We start from the raw sequence: 7,636 nt of genomic DNA, 5'->3' as shown, positions 1-7,636 counted from the left end.
ATACAACTTATTTTGAAAGAGTAGATCAACATTTAAGCTGGTGAGTTCATAAGTATTTAAGTGATGAAAAGTAAGTTGTAAGTTCTTTATAGAAAAGTTCGCCTGTTCCTCCAGAAAATCCTATATTTTCTGATATGATGATTGAAAGTAAAAACGACTCTACAATTCCTTCTATGAGTACTAAATGGATACAAGTTATATACAATTCAGAGTAAACAGACAGTCGATTGTGTGGATCTGCCCTAAGCCCACAACCAAACAAGGAACATGGAATGAGGCGGAAGTCACACATCCCATTGTTTGTTAAATCTTCATTGTATATAACCGTGGCGTATTCAGTTGGTACTTATGGAGTTAACTGTAATAGTTCTTTATATTTGATGAAAACATTCTTTAAGAAAATCATATATTTCCTTTAGTAAAAATGGTAACCACAATAGTTCCTTCTACAATCACTTAGTTTATACAAGCTATATATAATCTAATATGGAGCGGATAGTTAATTGTGTGAATCTGCCCTAAGCCCACAACCAAACAAGGAACAGGAAGTAAGGCGGAAAGCACACATCCACCTACCTATCGGATATTAGTTACATATATACCTGATGTATAAACTAAGGTATTATAGAATTAACCACTAAAGGTCCTTTAAGTTATACTGATTAAATAAAATGAATTAAACCCTTTTACTGATAAGTTTCTAGTTTAGTCTACTAAATGTTCTATCTGAAAAGTATGTTTTTGTACTAGAAAACGGTATATTGAATTTGTATACTATGACCTGACCCATACCTGGTACTCCTTATGATTACTTGGTGTATACGGGATATATATATATATATATATATATATATATATATATATATATATATATATATATATATATATATATATATATATATATATATATATATATATATATAGCTAAGATCAAATAGATAGTAGGCTGGGTGAATCTGCTCTAAGCCCACAACCAAACAAGGAACAGGAAATGAAGCGGAAGGCACATATCCTACTATCTGCCGGACCCGATTAATATATGTCCCTGATGTATCTACCGAGGAATCATAAAGTTAGCATTATAGGCCCACTTCTAACTGAATGTTCATGTTACGAGTAAGTATTGTGGCGTTGTTCTATTGTTAGGACGACTACTAGAAGTAATGAAATCCTGCACTCTTAACGCCTCAGTCGATACTGTTGTGAGTTTTGTATATATTTACATGTTTTATTTATTATTGTCCGGTACTTTGTAGATGTACCCTTTCTAAATAAATCCGGTACTTTGTAGATGTACCCCATATATATATATATATATATATATATATATATATATATATATATATATATATATAAATCCTGGCACTTTGTAGATGCACCATATATATATATATATATATATATATATATATATATAACCTTATACCATGTTTATTATCATCTTTTGTTTAGAACAATGGGTTAATGATACGTTTCCTTCCTAGGTTACTGGAAATGTATAGTATAAGTATGTAAATCATTATTTGTTCTTCTGTTATAGTTATAGTATATTCCTCCCTGTACTAGTTATAATATGCTCCTCCCTATACTAGTTATAGTATGCTCTTCCCTGTACTAGTTATTGTATGTTCTGAAACCCTAAACTATACCTATTATAGTTTACTAGTATGCTTGTTTTGAACTGTCCCTGATTTGTAGAAAAGACTCAATTATCTACTGTGTTTTGATTGTACTTCGAAAACAGAGTTTTATAAACAACAAAGTAATATAACTTTAAAAGAGTTTTTGAAATGATTTGATCACTTATAAAAGCATAAGAAATCCTTTAAAATGATGGTTATCACAGTTAAAATATTAACACCATACTATTGTGTTCAACTTGTATTCCCCCTCCCCCCCCCCTTAAAAGCATTTAAAAACATTTAAAAGATTGATTATAGGGGTATGAACTCACCTTATGTGGGTGATTCAACTGAAGATTCGAGTAAGGATGATAAGTTCCATGGATGAATTCTCGAGATACAAACGAGTCCTAAATGACATATAATGGCATATATAGGCATGTAATCAGTGTTTAAAATAACAAACATGCAAGGAAACAACCTTAGGGACTAGGAAACACTTGCAAGGAAGTGTTACAATAACATGTGATTGACTAAAGGGAGTTCACGGCCACACAAAGTTTGTTTACGGCCACACTAGAGTTTACGGCCAGAACACATGATGTGTTCACGACCCAAACTTGATTCTATGAAGTGGTTGTGGTCCTAATCTTGGTCTTAAGGAGGTTCACGGCCAAATTCATGACTTTATGAAGGGTTTACGGCCAAAGGAAGAGTTTACGGCCATAAACTCTTGAGGATTATGCACTAATTGCTGGTTTCATGGCTAGGAATCAAGTGTTTCTTATGGATAACAAGATGATAGAATTTCATGGCTAGGAATCAAGTGTTTCTTATGGATAACAAGATGATAGAAGAGATACTCACACTTTGGAAGACTTTAGGGTGTTTACGGCCCAAGAACAAGTGGGTGTTCTTGGTGAAAAGATGAAGACTTGAAGATCTTGAAGGAAAAGTGATGAATTCATGGATGCAATGAAAGGGTTTCACACGATCAAGAAGGATATCAAGAAACAATGGAAGAATTACTTACAAAAATGAAGTGAAATCGAAGTGTTCTTGATGATACTTGAGAGAGAAATGAGTTTCAGCCTTGAAGATGTGAAGAATGATGAAGAAATGAAGGAATTCTATATTTAAGGGGAGGAGTTCACGGCTGCCTAGAGTTTACGGCCGTAAACTCCTAATTTGCGGCCGTAAACTCCTTGTGATGGAGTTTTCGGCTCGATTTCAACCCAAAGAACTTAAGCTAACGCATCCCTACACCCAATCCTTAAGTGTACTAGGCTTATAACACTCAAACAGACCCCTAACAATGCTAAAAGATAGCAGAAACAAGCCTGACATTTGATTGGATTGATTGGCTTTACCGGATTGAAATTTTCGGGTTGTCACATCATCCCCCCGTTAGATGGAATTTTGTCTCGAAATTAGCTTTCGTAGCAGTACTCCTGGGGTTGTGCTTCTTTGAATGGTAGAATACACACTCATAGACCTGGGCAACTTTTCCCTCACGCTCATGATAAGATTCATACCTGGTCCATCTATCATCACCTCGTGTATACAAGTCATATATAATTAAGATTAGTAAGACGGTCGGATGTGCGACTTTGCCCCAGGTCCACAACCAAACAAGGAATAGGAGGTAGGGCGGAAACACACATACTAAATCTGCATAATAATAATAGCGATAGGTGGGCTGTATTCGTCCTTAGCCTCTGTGCTTGAACTCGATCTGTTGGACGAGTGGTAGTTCGGGAAGGTCTGCTGAATATACGGTGTTTAAGGTTTCGGAGGGCAAGGTACTCCTCACATGAGTACTTTGGGGTTTAGAAGACAAGAGACAACACTGAGGTCTATGTCGGGTTGTCGCTACGAATGACGAGGGTTTCGTGAATTTGACGGTCAAGGCGATGGAATTTCGAAACATATGAACTTAGTATGGTGAGGACCACGCCAATCCATGAAGAATGATGACAACAGACTCTTTACAAAAAAACAAATGTTAGGCCGATTTGAAAGAAGCGTTTGTTATACGATGATGTATCTCTAGTGTGCTCCACTATGTACTCTGTGTAAAATTTCTAGTGCTTTCAGTGTTCTCCTTGATATTACCACTTCCACAAATCGTACTGCGATGAGCGAGTACTAACAGTGAAAGTGCTTTGATAATTAGTGTCGATACTTTATATTATGATCCTTCTCGGTATCTCTATGATCGCCTGGCATATATAAGTTATGTATAATTAAGATGAATAAGACGGTCGACTGAGTGACTCTGCCCTAAATCTACAACCAAACAAGGAACAAGAATTAAGATGAATAAGACGGTCGACTGAGTGACTCTGCCCTACGCACAACCTTGGTGTACATACTAAGCCATCATAGCTCCCCTGCACGGATCTTTAGTTCTCTTATGAATGTTGTGACTTGTTCAGACGAGTTAAAATCTTTTATAATTACTTTTAAATTTTCCCCAAGTTTTAATCTTATATTAAATATAAGTAAAAATTTCTAAAGTAATTCTTATTTCGAAGACGTACCGCTGGTCACTGGCGACTCCGGGGTAGATTCTCCTGCGGTGATCATCAGAATTTGCCCATCCGCGCCTGAGTTCTTCGTTATGGGACAATCCCTCTTGTAGTGCCCAATCTAACCACAACCATAGCAGGCCTGGTTTACTTCTACTCCGGGGACTTGGGAGATCGGTTGTGCCGGTGCCCTGCAGAACCGGGCAGTGTGCCCCTTCTTGTGGCAATTCAGGCATTGCATTTCCCGACATACTCCGGTATGGTGGTAGTTACACCCTTCACACTTCGGGAGAGTTCCAACATATCGACTGGCAGGTGCTGGAGTAGCAGGTGTTGTGGCGGCGTATATAGTACCCATTTGTCGCTCCTGCGGGGTTTCCTGAGTTGTTCGCTCCTTCCTCTTGTTCCTTGACTTTCGTTTATAGTCCCTTCCCTTTGATGGCTCGGGAACGGGGACCACCACGCCATGGCGGACTCCATGGTCAATGAGAAGCTGGGCTAGGCGTTTGGTGCTATCGAATGTAGTTGGGTTAGAAGACAGTACACCCCCTTGAATCGGGGCAGATAAACCCCAGATGTACCTTTCTATCTTCTTACTCTACGGGGTAACCATCTCAGGGCATAGTGCTGCCAGGTTGCTAAACCTGTCAGTGTAAGTCACTATGTCTGAGCCGACCATGGTATGCTCCCATAGTTCTTGTTCCAGCTTTTGAACTTCGCCCCTAGGGCAGTATTCTTTCAACATCATCTCTTTTAGGTTCTACCAACCTATGGAGTTAGCCACTGATAGGGTCAGTGACTTAACATGGCTATTCCACCATGTTAGGGCTCTGTCGGAGAAGGTGCAGGAAACAAACTTCACTTTGCTCCCTCCTGGGCACAAACAGATTTCGAAGACCGTATTTGTTTTCTCGAACCATCGCATCAGAGCAATGACTCCTCCATTTCCATTAAAGGATTTGGGTTTGCAGTTCATGAAGTCCTTGTACGAACACTCCCGTGGGTGTCCGTGGGTAACTCCGGGTTTAGTTAAGTGGGTACCGCTACCAGTTTCGTTGGTACCTCTTTCGCTGATGTGAGTTAGAGCATCTGCTACTGCGGATGTTATCGCTGCTTGGAGAGCAGCAAGATCAAATTGTGGTGGTGGATTCTCTGTTGTGCTATTGACTACGCGCCTTGTAGGTCTACCGCGAGACATCTTTTGCTAAAAAGAATTCAAAGATGAGACGAAAATAAGTCTATAGCAGTGGTTATAAGCCGACAACTGAATGACAAAGTTGTCCTAGTTCTGAGTGTATCTGGTTCTGACTTTCATAGGGTTCTGGAAAACAATTCATAATAGGAGTCTATATAAAATAAACTTTATGAATCAGAAGTGGCTATCCTTGAATGAATTTCTGTGAATTGAATAACTGATACTGGTTGCATGAAAAATAAATAATCCTAACACCTAGTGTGAGTAGTGTATTCACTAGCTCACTAAATCAATCAAGGTTATTATTTATTAGTCAGACGCATAAGACGTTTTAGTTTCTCTGGCTGATCACTTCTTGGAAAACTCCTCTTGAATCTCTTTTTGTTTTCCCTTGACTCCTCTGCTGACTACTATGATGGAGTGGTTACACCTATCTAGGTTTGTCGTACGAGAATGGAAGTGTCTAAAGAATCTATGAGAATAAGTGAAACATTATGGGGTGATCTTTACCGGGTCCTCCTATAATTGCACAATGTATACAAGTTGTATATAATTTAAGATTAAATAGACCTTCAATAAGTGATCCTACTCCTAAACCACAACCAAACAAGGAATAGGAAGTGTAGCATAGATCACAAATTCTAAGTCTATAAAATCTCAATTATATAAAACCTTGGAAGTATACACTCCGGAATCATAGACCTACCAGAAGGGTCTTTTAAGTTCTCACATAAGTTATTTATAGTGCCTAAAATACTCCTATAGTATTTTAATGTAATGAACTTGGTATGTTTTAAACTTGTTATTGTCTTATAGTATCATAAAATACTCCTATAGTATTTTAACTTTATGTTCTGATCTAGAAATCCCTTGAATAGAATTAGGTAAGTTTTAAGATTGTTGCAACACCACATCACTCCCAAACACATGTCGGTCACATCTCAAATGAATATAGTTGATCATGTTATATTGATCCCATTTATGATTACATAACTGTCCAGGTTTGACCGCAACGCTGAACCTTTAAATACTTCTGTTCTGTTCTTCTTGTGATACTTGTTCTAATACGTATATATGTATAAGCATGTATGTATACTTTTATAAAGTATTGTTATATTTTTAAAATATACTTTTAGTCAGAGCACTTCGGCTCCATTGCATTTATAGTTGTATATCTTTTATAGGTTGATATACTTAGTTCACTACAAACAATGCCTGACCCATACCTGGTACTCCTTATGATTACTTGGTGTATACGGGATATATATATAGCTAAGATCGAATAGACAGTAGGCTGGGTGAATCTGCTCTAAGCCCACAACCAAACAAGGAACAAAAAATGAAGCGGAAGGCAAACATCCTACTATCTGCCGGACCCGATTAATATGTGTCCCTGATGTGTCTACCGAGGAATGATAAAGTTAGCATTATAGGCCCCCTTTTAACTGAATGTTCATGTTACGAGTAAGTATTGTGGCGTTGTTCTATTGTTAGGACGAGTACTAGAAGTAATGAAATCCTGCACTCTTAACGCCTCAGTCGATACTGTTGTGAGTTTTGTATATATTTACATGTTTTATTTATTATTGTAAGGTACTTTGTAGATGTACCCTTTATAAATAAATCCGGTACTTTGTAGATGTACCCCATATATAACTCCGGTACTTTGTAGTTGTACCCCATATATATATATATATAACCTTATACCATGTTTATTATCATCTTTTGTTTAGAACAATGGGTTAATGATACGTTTCCTTCCTAGGTTACTGGAAATGTATAGTATAAGTATGTAAATCATGATTTTTTCTTCTGTTATAGTTATAGTATGTTCCTCCCTGTACTAGTTATAATATGCTCCTCCCTGTACTAGTTATAGTATGCTCCTCCCTGTACTAGTTATTGTATGTTCTGAAACCCTAAACTATACCTATTATAGTTTAGTAGCATGCTTGTTTTGAACTGTCCCTGATTTGTAGAAAAGACTCAATTATCTACTGTGTTATGATTGTACTTCGAAAACAGAGTTTTATAAACAACAAAGTAACATAACTTTAAAAGAGTTTTTGAAATGATTTGATCACTTATAAAAGCATAAGGAATCCTTTAAAATGATGGTTATCACAGTTAAAATATTAACACAATACTATTGTGTTCAACTTGTATTCCCCCCCCCCTAAAAGCATTTAAAAACATTTAAAAGATTGATTATAGGGGTATGAACTCACCTTATGTGGGTGATTCAACTGAAGATTCGAGTAAGGATGAGAAGTTCCACGGATGAATTC

The sequence above is a fragment of the Lactuca virosa genome, chromosome 2, assembly GCF_052849685.1.
Source record: "Lactuca virosa cultivar CGN04683 chromosome 2, Lactuca_virosa_CGN04683_v6, whole genome shotgun sequence".
In the NCBI taxonomy this organism is placed as follows: Eukaryota; Viridiplantae; Streptophyta; class Magnoliopsida; order Asterales; family Asteraceae; genus Lactuca; species Lactuca virosa.
The sequence above is the reverse complement of the archived record's forward strand: the minus strand, read 5'-3'. Positions refer to the sequence as shown.